Source organism: Patagioenas fasciata, chromosome 3 (assembly GCF_037038585.1).
Source record: "Patagioenas fasciata isolate bPatFas1 chromosome 3, bPatFas1.hap1, whole genome shotgun sequence".
Taxonomy (NCBI): Eukaryota; Metazoa; Chordata; class Aves; order Columbiformes; family Columbidae; genus Patagioenas; species Patagioenas fasciata.
In genome coordinates this window covers 89,159,087-89,176,239 of record NC_092522.1, presented here as the reverse complement: position 1 = coordinate 89,176,239, position 17,153 = coordinate 89,159,087, and the positions used below count along the sequence as shown (strand labels likewise).

The following is a 17,153-nucleotide window of genomic DNA, read 5'->3' as shown; positions in this document are numbered from 1 at the left end:
CAACAAAGTGTATAACGTGTGCCATTTGCAGATGAGGTGTGGAATCCTCATTTTTCACTGTTTCACTGAAGCATTGTTAACATTCTCTGCTATTTATACGTTTTCTGTCAATGTGTACAGTGAAGCATGTCAGCTGCTGCTTCGGAGGGGCAGAGTTCTGCATATGGCATGGCTCCACGCAAAGGACAATAATGGACCTGTGTTCAGAAATTTCTGCTGCTTCACTTCCAAAGGCTCACCAACATCTTGTCTTTGCTGTGATGACAGCTGTGTTTACTTGTTTTGACCTTGTGTGTGATACCTTGTGTGCCAGGTTCATCTCAGATGTTAGCTATCATTTTCCAAGAGGGGAATTCCCAAACGAAGATTTCAAGCCAGTGTCCCAAAGAAATACTGAAGCACAAATATGTTGGGTTAACTAGCTCAGATGGAGAGCATGCGTTTATTCTAGATGAAGCTAGTGAAGTTTCTATGGAGACAAATTACTGTCAGTCATGTTCCTTATAGCCATGCTTAAGGACAAGTAGGATCTCCCCAGCCTCAGAAGCCTGCAGTATTCATGGACTAGTCAGAGATGAGTGAGGAAAGGGTTATACAAGTGACAGAACCCATCAGGTTGAGCAAAGAAAGAGTACAACGTAAGTGTTTGACTTTCAGAATTTTTGTTCTAATGAAGACATCTGTGTTCTAAGTGTATCACTGCATACAGGGAATTTCACCCTAGAGGTGTTCTTTGGCTATTTGAACTGTTATTCTTGAAAAACACATAAGCCTCCAGTTTTCTCCATGGGTCTGTAGGTGATTTTAGAAGTGGATAATAAATAAATAAATGATAAAAAATAAAAATAGAGCTTATCCTGGGAAAATAACACCAGCATCTTACAGCTGATCTGATCTCTCCCCTTCCCACTGTCCCACAGGAAATTCTGACTTCATGTTTATTTTCCTTTCTTTAAGATGCTGACTTGAAAAACAAAAAGAAAAGGCATCCCAGTTGCAGCCAAGCTCAATCCGCACAGAAGCAGCTCGACAGTACATACTGCAAAGGATTCCAGCGGATTTGCAAGTGAGAGGCAAAAACAAGACAGAAAGTAGCAGAGAAAATTCTTGTATTTACATGAATATGGACCTTCTACTCATGCTATTGTAGGAGAAGGAAAACAAACTAATATTTAAGTGTGTTGGGCCAAGCTCACCACTGACATAAGTATACCAAAAGCATCTAATAGTGGAGCCAATCTTGGTGCTGTTTAACATGTGAGTAAGGAGTCGCCATGTATGAAGCCAGTCTTCACTAGGCTTACTGAGTCTAAGGTAGGTTGAGCAGCAGCAGAGGAGGGGAGCTGGACTTTTGTTTTGTGAGCACAGTCATACCTTGGGGGTGGAAAGTTCAGGGCAGCCTCCCTGCTCTCCCCTCTGGAGCTCTGGGAATCCTGCCTCATCCCTCCGCTCTGCACAGGGGTCAGGGATGCCTGCAGAGAAGCGGCAGGGGTGGAGGGGAAGCAAAGACAGCAGACTTCCTCTCCCTAAGAAAATAGAGTTATTTTTGTGGGTATGAGAGTTGGTCATTGCTCCACGTTAGGGTGTACCCTTCGTGCCTAACCCCTTCCCCAGGGCATGGGCACCCTCTCCATTTAATGGTAATAAAGCTCTCTGTGAAAAAGCTGACTATATTTTTTTAAAAGACTGTCAGAGAAACAAGAAAGGCAGTTCAAGAGAGATTTCCCTCCATCAGACAAACTCCAAGAGGAGCTCTGCACACATAAAATACCCCTATAATTTCCACTGGTTCCTTTGGGAAGGTTCAGCATTTTGTATCCGAAGGCCCATGATCAGCAAAGCATCTTGGCTCCTAACTCCTCATTTGAAGACTGAATTCCAGCTGAAGTCAGTGGGGAGTTTAAACAGGAGTTGGGAGATTCAATATTTTCCTGAGTATTGGCCACCAATATCAGTGCACTGCTTAACTCATAAACTATATTTACAATTATTGCTCATATTCATCCACTGACACGTTTCAGGTGCTTATAGATGCTTCTAATAGTATGCCATAAATCACCCTAAAGAGCTGGGATACAATTTTTAGAGTTCAAATGGGAATACTCACTCGATGTGAGTGTTTGCAGGATCAGGACCTATTTTCCAGAACAGGTGCTTAAATGAAATGATGAAGTCATTATAGTTGAGCAACTTAATACAGAGAAATAGCTCACATTATTCTAGTACCTATAAGGCTCTGGAATAAATGTCTAAATTAAAAATTTGAGAACTTATTAGGCAGAAGGATTAGACCTGGCATTTCACTTGGAGATCATTTTGCGGATGTGGGAAAAAATTAACTTATTTTTGTGCATATACAGGTATTTTTTGCCACCTGGAAAAACTGCATGGTTTTGACATCAGTTCTACTTTTTTTCTGCTTTTGAGTTTGCTTCTTTTTTATGCTGCAGACCTCTTTCGTGCTATGAAAATCAAGGTTTGCTCTTGAAACAGGCATGTGTTCAGGAAAGTACAAAACGTCTATCGGAAAGGCAATATAGTGCACTCTTTGTGGTTGAGAGTGTGGGAAACTCCATTTAACTCATTTTCATGACAGAAGCACTGAACCACATTAACACAGAAGGAAGAGGTAGAAAACATTTAATGGTATTGCAACGCTGTGTTTATTCTTAGCTAAGCCTACACAGCTTCCAAATGAGCCCACTATGCAACGTGACTACATAAGGTTAACTGCTGGGTACATTAAGCAAAATGCTCTCTCTTAGATGCTTGTTTAAGTCATCATTTCTGATCATTTATCAGACTTAATGTGCTACAGCAGACTGCAGGTCACAATGTGTCATTTCCAAAAGAACTTTGACTTTTCCCTTTCCAGGGTCAGGAGCCGGTAATGTTTAGCTGAAATGACTGCATTGCACTTCATAGCTTCCAGTGGATCCACTGAGGCTTTGGAGAACCATTCTCACAAGACCAGGGTGCTGGCTCCAGTTATTTGGGTATTAAAATCTGAGGGAACTGTTGAAGTACAGGCAATCAGCTGAGATTCAAGCTGGCTGCAAAAAAGCTCACTTCCTTTGCTGGGAAAAGATCATGAGAAGTACAGGAAGGATAATTATTTTTCCAAACTGATAGTAGGAGTTCTCTCTGGGGAGAAACACCAAAAACAAGCATCCCCCATCTCTGGAGGTTTATTTTCATGAAATTCAATAACAAATTGAAAAAGTTTGGAGTACAATTTTAACATGCTATGTGAGTGTTTCTCCAGTTAAAGGTAAAACAATGGAGCTATTTGTCTGGTGAGTTGTACAGCTAAGTGAATTATTTGCAGCAAAAAGTTTGTTTGATGACTTTTATTCTCCTTTCTTAATCTAGAAACTAAGTAGGTTTTTCAGATTTATAATTTTTGTAACAGGTTAGGATCACATCAGTGAGGATTAGACAAGGATAAGACGGAGATGAACAGACATTTTCTGTTGTCTCCCATTTCCTCTTTATATGCTGTGCTATAGCCTGTTTTCAGTTGTGTTTGTGGCTCCGTAGTAGACAAAGAGGAGTGGCTATATTAAAATCATAAATCATGGAACTAGCATAATATGCTCCAAGTATGATGACATGCTTTTTTTACTATGTATCAATTCTTTACTCACATCCTACATGGATGCATAAATAATCTAGGTGAAGATGGCACTACTGCATCTGTTATCTAACACTTCTCATTATAAGATTTTGGTGCTGATAGTTTTACCAGTTTTAAGCCATTCAGGAATGAGTTGGTTACGGTTTGTTTGGTTGGTTGGTAGGTTTGGTTTGGAGATTTTTTATTTGATTTGGTTTGTGTGTGTTGTATTTTTGTTGTTGTTGGGGTTTTCTATTGTTGTTATTTTTTGTTGTTCTGTTGGGTTTTGTTTGTTCATTTCTTTTTGTTTTGTTTTTCCTGGGGTACCCCCTTGGCATTGACTGGTCTTTGGAAATGTTTCGGCTAACGTGTTCTGGTGTTTCTAAGAGATTTGGGGAGAATACATTGCTCTTTGCAGGCTAAAAAAAGTTCTTCAAATAATTCATTGACAAGCATTACATATCTGTACCTTGGGAAAGATGGCTGAGATTTGCATTAGGGAAGTGCCTTTTGCCAATCCTGTGACAATTTGCTGAAACAGTAAAATTTTTGAAGTGCCTCTTTGTTCAAAGAGTGACTGCTGAGTCCTCCAGAGGCTCTGTCTACTTCCGTGCAGCCAGTCAGTAGCAGTGATCCTGTCTCAGACTGTAGATGTTGATCAGGACTCTCTCAGGTAATGCAAGAAGATGGAGCAAAGCAGTTAGGAGGTGGAGCTGCAGGTTGGAGACTGGTTAGGAGGAGGGAGTGCTGAGAACTTCATGGTATACCTGGCTGAGAAGGTAGGTTCATCCTAGCTTCTCAGTCATTGAGTTAATATCATGGAAGAATTCAAGAAGTGCTTAAGAAGGAAGGGGTATTCTTATAATTAGGTCCTTATACAAGCTGGTGTACATTAAAGAAATTCAAGGAGACACCCTACATAAGTTGTGGAAGTGAAAAATATTGACTAGCCACTCTGCCCCCAAGTGGGATGCAATTCCCATCACAAAATAGTACGCAACACTGACTTAAAAGCCACTTCATAACACTGCATGTTCAAGGGGGCAGGATGGATTGTTGTTGTTTGAGGATCTTGGATTTCTCATATCTTCAAAATTCCTTTGTTTTTTACCTTGATAGTATTCTTCTAGAGCAATGTTCTGCATTGTAGTAATTAACTAACAATCATCGTGTAATACAGGAGGTCCAAGAGAGGAATCCAAACCACAAATTCTGAGGGAAATTATGAAACAAACAAACAAGCCCCACTGAGGTTGTAAGGATCATTTTCTTCCTTTTCAAATGTTCATTACTCTTACGTGGGTACATTTTAAAGGCAACAGAACAATACAAGGAGATCCTCTGTGAGGAATTTCTAGACCTGGACAGTTACAAAAAGTTACCTCTCTCAGGATGTTCAGAAACAGAGATTGTAATTTAGAAAGTAAAAGATTTAACAGAGAACTGCATTTGAAAAGCAACTTGCATTTAATTGTCTCTCTAATGAAGCTGGTTTTCCCATCTGTGAAGGAAAAAGTTGGTAAGTTGGTGAGGATGGAAATACATGAATAAAGGAAAAAAAGATCTAATTAATTCACAAAGAAATAACAAGGTAAAATGAAAATTTTCCCCACCCATTCTCCTTCTTTCCTCCCTCAAAGAATAATAAACACAATAGAAGAGAGATTTTTTAAAATTAAATATTTACTGTCAACACAAAAGACATATCTTTCTCCAAAGAGAATTCACTCGTTGGCGTTTCAACTACTTAATATTGCTTTAGTGTCTGAAGTGTATAGGCATAGAATCACAGAATCATTTAAGTTGGAAAGGACCTTTAAGATCATCACATCCAGCCATAAATCTAATATTGCCAAGTCCACCACTAAACCATGTCTCTAAGCACCACACCTATGTGTCTTTTAGACACCTCCAGGGATGCTGACTCAACCACTTCCCTGGACAACCTGTTCCAATGCCTGACAACCCTTTGCATGAAGAAATTTTTCCCAATATCCAACCTAAACCTCCCCTGGGCAACTTGAGGACATTTCTTCTTGTCCTATCACTTGTTACGTGGGAGAAGAGACCAACACCCTCCATGCTATGATCTCCTTTCAGGTAGCTGTAGAGAGTGATAAGGTCTCCCCTCATCCTCCTTTTCTCCAACAGCCCCAGTTCCCTCAGCCACTCCTCATGAGACCTGTGTTCTAGACCCTTCACTGACTTTTTTGCCCTTCCTTGGAAACGCTTCAACACCTCAATGTCTTCTTACAAAGGGAGTAATTGTGGGATTACTGAGTTACAAGAGAATGAATTCAACACCCAGCCAGCAGCAAGAAGCAGGATAAACCATGGGAAAAGACAGGAATGGAAAGAGTCAGTAAGTCAAGAGCTCTTTCTGTCTTCAAAAGATCTTAACATTATTTTTAAAACTGATTGTTTACTACCAGGTACAAAGTGGCACGTAAGGCATAGACTTACATAGGCTTGAAATATTCTTTCAAGTTCAAAGCAGTCTGAGGCATCTCTAAATGCCAAGGATATTCACAGATTTCATAACACTGAGAACTTATGTGCCACAAAGTGTTATTTGAACAGATACTTCTGCATGGTCAGTATGGTTTGTTCATTCCTGATTTCCACAGTGAGAAACTCAAGAGAAGTGTTTTTACATCTGCATTTTCAGAGTGGAGTTCTGTGATCTCTCCACACCACTGAGAGGAAAATAATTTTTAGGCAGGTATTTAAATTGGATGTCTAAAATTTGATAACTGAGCATCTCAAGGTATAGGGGAAAAGTGTGTTGCATTATTTCTCTTGCCTTATTAAAAAGTTATCCCATACTTTTCAGCTGTGGGAACATAATTTAAGAGTTAGAAACGCCATATGAAAATTAAATGAAATAGAAAATCCATCATAAATCAGTTCCAATCCACATGTTTACATGAGGGTTTTTAAAAAATTTATCTCTTCTCTTTTTTAAAAAAAAAATGATACATTGCTTTTTCCTCAAAATTTCAACAACTGCAAAAAAAGCACCGTAATTTGGCAGAAAGCTGGACTGTAAAACTTCAGCCTTATAGGCGAAAGTTTTGGAAAGTTATGAGCAAATGAAAACAGAGGCTTAGCATGGAAATGCATAGGCATCCTTAATTACAGCTGTTGGTAGCTCTCCAGCTATATTGCGAATGACATATGTTTTTTCTACTTAAAGTCCTAATCCTGTTAGTAGATGTGTCAGCATGGAGCCCTGCAGCTGTGGCATGTTCCCCCAGCGTTGGAGGGACGTCTCATGAGCAGAAGAGTCTTCACAGTGCTTCTGTCTGCACTGTAGACGTCAGCCGTGGACGGCTGTGAACACTGAGAGTGTGTAAGAATAGAAATCTGTGAATGGTGCTAATGGCTAATGTGATCAGTGACATTCCAGTGGTGTTAAAGCAGTCAAAACTGAATGTGGAAACAGATAATTAATTCCATGAGTTTAGGAACACAGCACTGGCAAGGGTTTAGGGTCATATATAACATATAGAGTGCATTAATAAAAGATGAAGATTGAGTGATAAACCACCCAAGCTGTGTAATAATCCCACAAGAAAATATTTTCTGGAACATCTTACTGAAATTAATCTTATGGAGAGAACTGGATTAAAGTCTGAACTATATGTTTACTGGCTATTGTTAAAGACAATGTGAAATCACTGACAGAAACTTCCAGTTATGTTTATGGTCATGTTATTTCCAGAACACATGATTGCAACATCATTATTGTGGGTCCAGAAGCCCAGTAAATTTGGGGACTTTTGCATGAAGAACATTGTAGAGAAGACCATTGGGCAACCACATCAGATATGACTGAATAAGGTAATCTTTTGGTCTTGATTTACAGGAAACCTCATCTGTTGTAAAGATTGCTCAATCAACTTTTCAAGTTATTAAAACCAAATGTATGTTAGAAAACATCTCTGATGTAAAGCTACGCTCCAAGTCCTGATGACTCAGTGGAGAAGGCTTGAGAAAGGGGAAGAAAGAAAGGTGGGAGGGTAATGCGGTGCAAGGGCATCATCCCCTATGGGTCCTGCACTTGTTGACATGCCCACATATCCCAGTGGGTACATGGAGAAAATTGCTTCCTGTGCTGCTGAAAAGTTGTACATACTCAAAGATGGAAAGTGAAGGCTTTTTCCCATCATCAGCACTTGCTGTTGGCTACCAAAGCAGGCAAACAAGCACTTTTTCATTTTCTCCTTTGATAGTACTGAGTAGTAATCTACAAGTTTGAGATTGCCCATAATTTGGCCAAAATCAATAGCAGGTGGGTTATTTCAAACTGTGCCTCATTTTTTGTGTTTGTACAACATCAACACCTTTAATCTTGTTTATAGTGACAGGGAAAATGCTCACTCACTGCAGCCTCTTTATAAGGCCAGTCTGGGTTGAACAAACATTAATTAGTTAATATTTGTGTAACACTTTAAAAACTTAAAGACTGTGTAAGTGCTAAAGATTACTATTATTTTTGAGAGCCAAACAAGAATTTAGTGAGCTACGCTGAAAAGAGTTGCTATAATAAAAATGTTAGAAGTATGGTTTAAAAAAATATTGTGAAGCGTAAAATAAATAGAATTAAAAAAAATGTGAGGTGTCTCTTTGCATTCAAACTACCATGAAAGCTACTCAAGCAACGTTTCAAAAAAATTTGCAGAATATCAATTTTATTCCCATTTTTTTTTTTTTTTATTACTCTGCATTTTAAGAATGATCCCTTACAGTCTTAGAAACACTATGGGAAGTGTGCATTTCAAAGACAACTACTGTATAACTGCCAGTAAGTTTTGTATTCCAGCATGTGCTAATGATTTTTTTTTTTTTTAGAAAGAATATTCTGAGAGCCCCGTGAACTTTTATATATCATAATAATGAAACAGAAACACTTTTTTTGGTGCCAAGTTTCTACTAAATCAGTCTTCAGGAAAAAAAAAATCATCCCACTACAGTAAGAAGGATTTTAATAGAAAGCTTTACAGTGGGTCTGGCAGGGGATGCTCTGAAATAATGAAAATGTATAGAACAAACTCCAATCTTAAACAACAGTGGCAGTTGATTAGCAAAGCAGAATAAGATTTTTAAAGAGATTTATATCTCTGTTTAATAGTCTTCTAGGAAATCTGTTTTATTATAGCTGCTCATAGAAAGGCCACTGCTCTCAGTGCTTGTTATTCACTATTGCTATGGAAAGGAACAGCCAGAGCATCCCTCACATCTTCCCTGTAATCTGTAAAATCAACAGCTAGCCTGGATCTTTCACATGACTTAGTCATATGTGGATTAGATTTAGGAAAAAAAAAGGCTAACGAAACAAAGATAAAGTAAAACTGAGGCTGAGAACTTGACACAGGATATTTAAAGTCTGAGTATCTTCACAGCTGAAAGTTGTACAACACTATTTTTCTTCCTCCCACACTAGGAATTTACTATATCCTCTGAGCTGCTTAGATCCCATTTCTCTAGTTTATCTCATTCCTGTTCAGGGCCCTGGATCCTACTCATGTCCCCAGGCTTGTCTCGGTATTTTATCCAGTGACTGTTTAATGCTGATCACACAAAACTCCTGAGAGCAGACATGCCGAGGACTTGCGTTTCACGAAGACTTGGCATTGCAGTCTGCCTTGCCCTTTCTCTGATGCTCACTCAGTATTTCCATCCTTCCTTCACAGGGGCATGACCAGAGCCAAACTGGGGGAGATGCCATTGTTTTGTGCTCTTCTGGGCTCTAAAACAAGAAGATGACGGGAAAAATGACGACTATGTCCACCTCCTCCTCCTTGCACCTCTCTCCTCTGTGGTCACACCGCTGAGATCTGAGGCCCATCCATATGCAGAGGTTTTGAGCTGGCACAGCGGTGTTGTTGGAGAGGATATAGGGAAAAGCCTTCAGAGGGCAGTCAGCAGGCTCCCAGATTCCTGGGGCACATGACATTCTTCTGAGGACCTGGTCCTTAGTGGCTTGTGACCCCTCTCTTCCAGTTGGTAACTGCAGTCACATGCTTTTGCACATCATGGCAGAAAGTTGTTACTATCACTGTGTGAAAGTCAGAAGAAGGTAAGAAAGTAAGAGGAGATCTAAAGCCATCAAATTACGCCTAACCTCTTTAGTTCTGCAAATTACTGATCCAAGATGAACTCATGACTCATATCAGGTTCTCAAGATCCCTGTGTCAGCTCCTTACAGGAAGAAGTCACCCATGCCACTGTGGCACTTGACACAGGTTCTCTCTGATGATGTTCAGACAAGTTGGTTATGATGTTTGAAAATGTTTCCAGAGGAAGCTGCAAATGTGCAGAAGCAGCTCAGGAGCTGTGCAGCTGGGGCAAAGGTACACGAGATCGCTTCCTGACACCAGTGGAACAGAGACTTGTGCACCTCTCTAAAAGCAGGACACTTCTGGCACTTTGGCTAAGGATGGAGGCAACACAGACGATCACCTCTATTTGAAAAGCATTAAATGATTAAAAGCAAATGTAGAATGTGTTTAGAAAATAAATTATTCCAGACCTGTATTTCTGACTATTTGGTATGAAAAATACGTAAATGAAGAAGTGTATATGCTTATGGAAATCTGTGGGCGAAAACACACAACAGTTCTGGCAATTAAGGGACGGCTCTGAACTCTCACACCTTAGAAGTGCTTAGTTCACATTTTAAAATAGTGATTTTAATACTCTATGGTACCATTCTTACTTTTTTACTAATGTGTAATTCTTTCTCTGCTGTTGAGCTTTTTATCAGAGACATTACGCTGTGCAACAGCTTAAGCACTTCTGCAGTTAGCAAGGTTTCTGGTTTAACATACTTTGTTTTTAAGAACACAAAACACTCAGCTCTTCCTTTTTCAGTCTTTTTTTGCAAGTTACTAGCCCCCAAAAACCTTAGAAGAGATTTTATGTGGTGTGGTTTGGGAAAAACTAATGTGGAGGAGGTTGGAGGCCACAGGGAAACATTAATAGTTCTCTTCAGTTGTGTTTTCTTTTAACCGTTAGAGCCTAATGAGAGCACTGCTGTGAAAGTTTGGATACAGTTTTGGCAAGGCTGTGCTGATCCATCAATGAGGCCTCCTTGCTGAAATGAACACCTCCAGTAAGCTTTTAATGGTCTTTGTAAACAAACAGAATAATTCCCACTAACTGCAGAAATGAGTTCCATATTTATTTATTTTACTTCACAGCTCCTATTAAGTTGATTTAATAAAATTCAGTGCATAATGTTTTTTTTAAAACAAACCTTAAATAAACTGGACCTGGGTACTGAACTCTGCATGGTGCTGCTGATATTAGTGTGTTCAAAAGTGGCCATAAGGCTCCAACCGTATCTGGTTGGTGAAACCAAGTCTGAAACTCCATGAGACAATAAAGATGATTTTAAAGAGCCTAATACCTGACCGAAATACAACAATCACATGATAGCTGGGCAAGGGGTGGGGGGAAAGGCTGGGTAGCTGGTGGCTCAAGAGGTTTGGCTCATCCAGGTATCCCACAGCCCCATAGCTCTGTGTCTGGGCCTCCCTCGGTTGATGCACAGGTCTTTGTCCCTTCTTGCTCCCTGGTTTAGTACCTGGCAGTCACAGTGTATGGGCATGCAGGACCTGACTTTGCCCCAGCCTTGTTATTACTGGGAAAACTGACTTCTGGCTACCCTGCTGAAAGAAGCTTTGGGCCATCTTTTTAATAGAAGGTGTGACAAACTGGATTGTGTCTTAAATTAGGAAATGGATGTAATTTTTTGGAGCAGTGGGCATTCTCTAGAGCAGGGGTGTCAAACTCATTTTCACCAGGGGCCACATCAGTCTCGCTGTTGCCTTCCAAGGGCCAAATGTAATTTTAGGACTGTATACATTTACCCCTTGGAAGGCAACTGTGAGACTGATGTGGCCCCTGGTGAAAATGAGTTTGACACCCCTGCTCTAGGGATACCTGTGACTTGCCTTGCTCCCCAAAGATCTTTTCCAAAGGAGAGAAGAAATGTGAAGCTGAAGATCCAACTATTTATGGTGAGAGATGAAAAAACGGGAACAAAAACCCTTTGAATTTCTGGTACTTAGAGAAGAAAATCAGGATCCAGAAATAGTCCCAGTGCCAGGAAACCAGGGAAAACTCTTTGCTGTATAGGTTTCTTTCTGCTTTGGGCTTTATATTTTTTATTTGTTTGCTTCTTGTTTTCAGGTCACATTGCCAAGTCAAGTCTGAACCCTTCTTTGTTGGAATTTACCAGGGGATCCAGTTGTAGAAGAGGTTATGGAACAAAGTGACAAACTCCACCATCAGAAAACAGCAAGACCAGGTAGTGTTTAAAGGGAAGCAAAGATAGAATAGCTGAAACACCAAGGGTACTGTGTAACTTCTTGCTTAAAATTGTACTGGTACTTGAAGTTTGGAAGGAGGCACATGTGATGCTGATTTCTAAAAGAACATTGTGAGATATTGAAGAAATTCACACCTTGGAGACCTCATGCCCATGTCAGGCAAACTAAGACAAACTATAACAAAGAGAAGAGTTAGAGAATACCTTGCAACACATGATTTCCTGGGGAAGAGTCAATGACAATTTGATACAGGGATGTCCCACCTGAAAAGCCAGTTAGAGTTCTCTGAAGATAGCAGCAAGGATGTGATGATCTATCTGATAAATGTGGGTTTTCAGCAAAATCCCTCATCAGAGACTCTAAGAGCAATTGAATGCTGTGGTGTAAAAGGAAGGCTGCTTAATAGCTGAATATAGGGACACTATTTAGGGTTTTCCCCAGGGATCTGTGCTAAGATGTGCTGTAAAACATGTTCATAAATGACCTAGAAGCATGGTGGCAAATGATAACATGGGCTGAAGTTGGTAAGTTATTATTTGTAGCAAGGATCCTATGCACTTGTCCTATGTATAAACACATGAGTTTTATTCTTTCGTTTCTCTTTGAGCAACCAATACGTGGTACTAAGCACGCTGAGCAGTGATCATGGACCATCCATAAAGCTGCTCCCCACACAGTGCCTCAGTTCTTATGGGTCATCAAATGACCTGGACTGTGGGCAGTGGTGCTGTTCAGGAGTCCGGTTGAGTTCTCCATACTCAGTGTTCAGTTATTTGTCTCTCCTACCTTTACAAATACCACAAAAGACACAGGAAATTAACAGGGTGCAGGTTAAAAGAACAGCAGTCTGATCCTTTCTTTGACCTCCTGGATGCCCATCACCTGTGTAGAGGGGCAGCAGGGATATCATCTCCTGAATGGTCTTACTGGCTGAGAGGAAAACTGTTGGCTATAGAGCAAAGAAAGTCATCTGAGATCAGCTCTCAAATGACTACAGCAACTGCCTTTCCACCATACAATGGCTAGTGGTCTTTCTTACCAATCTTTGTGCAGATTCCCATGAACTTTGCCTTTCCCTTCTCCATTCCTGCTCTTCATTCCACACTACGAAGCACAAACTTCTGTAGCCAGAATTTGTTTCCCTGTTGTCTTTCTAAGACACAATGTCGCATTTGTACCTTAAGACCTACTGAAAGCCTATTGCACTGTACGTGATCTATATGGACCAGGAACCAATGTTGCCCACACAGTGAAGCCATTTATGGGGCCATGCCCTAGTACTCCAGTAGCTGAGATATTTTAAGGTAATAAACATCATACCACAGCTTCAGTGTCACAGTGTGAGCCAAATTTTTGCCCCAGGAAGAGCTTAGGAGAGTGAAGACACTAAGCTTAGGACTTACTGAGGTGAGGCTAAAGGTTTATGCAGAGGTTCCACACATAACTTACAGGCTTTTAAAGGTATGACCTGGTTGACGCTGGTACATTTAGATTGCTATATCAGTTCAGCAGTGAAATATTCATGTCCCCCAGCTGACACTGTGATACTGGAAAACTCCCTTGGAATGGGCAGAAAATAACTGTTGTTGGCTTAACTCAGCAAGGTCTGACTTATAGCCAAGGGGATGAGCCCATTTGGCCTGCTGCCTTTTCCCTGAAGCAATGAACAACTGTTTGGGCGATGGGTTCAGCCCACACAGCTGAACACCTCCTCTTGCCTGTAGACGGCTGATACTGGCCAGGAGTAGAGCCACCACTGCCTTCTGCTGATGTGCAGGGAGCAGGGTAGGAAGCACATCTCACAGAAGGAGCTGGTCCAGCTTCCATGCCCAAATACTGACCTGTCTGGCTGATAACACAATGCTGTCTTGCATCATGGCTGTGTGACTAGGCCAGCAACAGGAAAACTATGGAAATATGCTGCATTTCTCTCAGAGAGCTCTGTGCACTATAGCAAAAGTGATTCCCTGGTGCTGGCAAGGCCATCTAGCTGTGTTACCCATATACAGGGAGATGGATGAGCTTTTCTTGGTGAAGAACAGAGACAGAGGGATAATGCTGTTTTTCTCACTTCTTCCACCGTTTTTTTCAGTCAGCTTTAGGCAACCTCCTTCATTCCTCTGTGTTTCATTTCTCCCACTGTAAAATAAGACTAACAATGCCACACTGCCTCACAGGGAAAGATCTGGTATTTGTGAATCTCTGGAAAGAGGTGTGAAGAGGTAAGTCAGGAATATTGGCAGACTGCAGTTCAACACCTGTAGATATCCACTCGTTTGTGTGTGTTGGGGACCAGAAACACAGGTGGGAGCTGCCCACAGGGACCACTGGCTCATCGCAGGGCTGGTGCCAGTACCGGAGGAGCACAGCATCAACCATGGTGCAGTGGCCACCTAGGAGTTGAGGACACCCAGGAAGATTTCTCAATTGAATTTTAAGAGGCAATTCCCATCCTGCTTACTTTAGGTTTATGTAGGGTTTATTTATATACTCCTGTCCCTGCTGAGAGTGCCCTGTGACTCCAGTTTTCTGACCCATGCTAGAAAACCCCTCCTCCTCCTCTGAATGACACTCAATCCTTTCCTCAAAGCTGAGCAGGGTTCAGAGCACTTTCCTGAGCAGGGAGGGTCTTTCAGCACAAACTGAAGCAGATCCATGAATCAGGGCCAGGACGCCACGTTTCTCAAGGGTGACGGTCACAAAGAGGCGTTTCAGGGCTTGAAGTGAAGATTTATGAGCACAGTCTTGAGAAGGGAGCACAGGCAGTTCACTGCGGGCCCCACAAAAAACCCAGCCCCGTTTGTGTTTAAACTGGACTGCTCAAAATGAAGGCATTGTGCACGCCTCCAGTAAACAAAGAAAGAGATATCTGGAAGTGATAAAGCTCAGATTGATAAAAACTTCCCTTCTTCTAGACAGAGGCCACACATACTCTAAATAAAATGTGCCACTTAGGAGATGATTTGTGTTGATAAACCTCGATCACGTTGTTTTTCCAAATGTTCTCTCCCAGTTGGGAATTTCACACTTGGGCAGGTTCCAGCCGTGGCCTCACTGAGTGCCAGCCTCCTTCCCTGACCTGACCTGCTGTTATTTATACTGCTGTTTACACATTTCTTAACAACCTATGCAAACGGTCTCTAATTACTTTTGCTTATGGCGGTGGTGGCAGCGTGGAGGTCCAGGCAGGCTCTGAAGCATTGCCAATGTTGTGCTGTTTGTTGACACAGTTCTTCTCCCGCCATGGCAGCAGGTCGGAGGGAGGGTGATGCGATGGCTAATCGTAGCTGGGGACACAGTCCCGCAAGGCTGGGACTGTGCTGTAAACAGTCAAAAGAATAAATAACCTGAGTAAGAATCAGCTTTCAAGAGGCTTGCTCCAACCATGAGACTCACCCTAGAGGCATCATTGATCTGTTATATATATATATATATATATATATATATATATGTATATCTATATATGTATACATACACAGAGAGGGGGAGAGAGAGAGTTTGGAGTGGTACATTTTAGCTATGCATGTGCATCTCCATGGATGCAGAGTTGTTTTGAAAGTAACTTAGCTTGGATGCAATCTGGATGCCATGCTACATCTCCCTTCCCTTTGAGGCCAGAGCTCAGGAGAGTTAAACAGTAATACTCTTTAAATTAGTGTACCACTCTAAGTTACAGCATTTATGTTGTATCTTTGCTAAACACATGATTGGGAAGGATTTGTATGGGCTTTGTACCCCAAACATCTTTGACTTTAAAAGACAATGCATACAGTTACTCTGAAAAGGAGGCACAAAGTCTGTAGATTGAGTATTATTTCTGGTTTACTGAATAATACATTTTGTTTCAGACCAAATGGCTTAATTAGTACCTTGGAAAGCTACGTAAACTCGACATAAATTATGAGGGTGTTGCCCTCTCTGATTTACTCTGTTTGAATACCTTGAGGGCCTCCAGCCTGCGTGGACTTAAAAATACTAGCATTTGTTTCCATTAAAGTAATATTTTTAAAGCCTGGACAGGGTGTGGGAGTGCTGATTTGCCTTGATTAGCCACAGATACCCCACAAGAAAAATACAGTTTGTGAAACTGTTTTTTTCAGTTTTCATTGAAAAACCCCACCTCATTCCTTCCTTCCCGCTCCATCCTCTGATGTCCCCAACAACAATACTGCAATGCAGCACTGTGTATCTGAAAGTTTGTGAAGGGTTGTGTATCTCAAAGGGTGGACAAAGCTCCAAGGGTTTGCGCAGCTTGTAGCTAACTTTTAGACCACTGATGTCTATAAGCTAGGTACTCAACTCTGCACATGAAATCCTTTCCTTACAAATGATGTTTGACACATCAGTCTATGAAACTGATTGCACCAGGCTTTGGATTTGTATTTATTTACTAACATGCTTGAGATTGCAAAAGCAAACTAAGGATGGTTCACAAGAGTGTTTCCAGAATACGAAAATGCATCATTTAATGACAACAAACAAACACTGCAGCCAGAAAGTTGACAACTCTGGCAAAGCTGAGACATTTTCATGCTGCTGCCACAAGCCTGGGGACAAACACCATACATGGCTTGCTCTCTGTCCCAGACACTGATGTACATGTATCAGAGAAACAACAAGTCAATTAGGCAGGGGTAGCCAACAGTATAGCCCATACTTCGAGAGGAGTGTCAGGAGATCAGCCCGGACTACTTATTATCCCAGACCCTGAGCCAAGCTCTCTATCCCTGGACACGTTCATTTTAGCATTAGATAATGTGTACAGTGTGGTTTGAAGAAAGTGCCAGACGTAAGCTCTTTATTAAGCAAATCTTATGCAGACTGAGGCCACCGTTTTCACTGCTACTGAAGTACAATCATACACAAGTGCTGCAAATTTGGTAGCATCTCTGCAGTAACGACAGTGCAAGCGAAGAAGTGCTTAACTCTGGCCTACCGGAGATGCCAGCACAGGTGCTGTGTTAGAGGTGCCAAGGATGCTCAGAGAAAGGACAATATGCCTGGTCTTCGTATCCCACACAGGACCAGCATGGCTGACAGCTAGAAAAGTAGAATTTTGTGGTCTGGATTTGTTCTTCTGATTCTGTGCAGTGCTCATCTCCGGGGAGGAACCAAGACACAGGCATGAGCATCTCACGCTGATGTTTTTGTTCCCTTTCAAAGGGGGCTCACAGCCTGCCTGTGGTGAAGCTCCACAC

General features: G+C 41.3%; 1 long non-coding RNA gene across 1 annotated transcript; it reads left to right on the top strand.

The window, feature by feature from the left end:
- The first annotated feature begins 3,234 nt into the window (after positions 1–3,234).
- On the top strand, positions 3,235–10,819 carry LOC139827754 (uncharacterized). Its single transcript, XR_011738679.1, has 3 exons — positions 3,235–3,296; positions 7,341–7,459; positions 9,313–10,819. It is a non-coding gene; the product is annotated as an uncharacterized lncRNA (long non-coding RNA).
- The last annotated feature ends 6,334 nt before the right edge of the window (positions 10,820–17,153 follow it).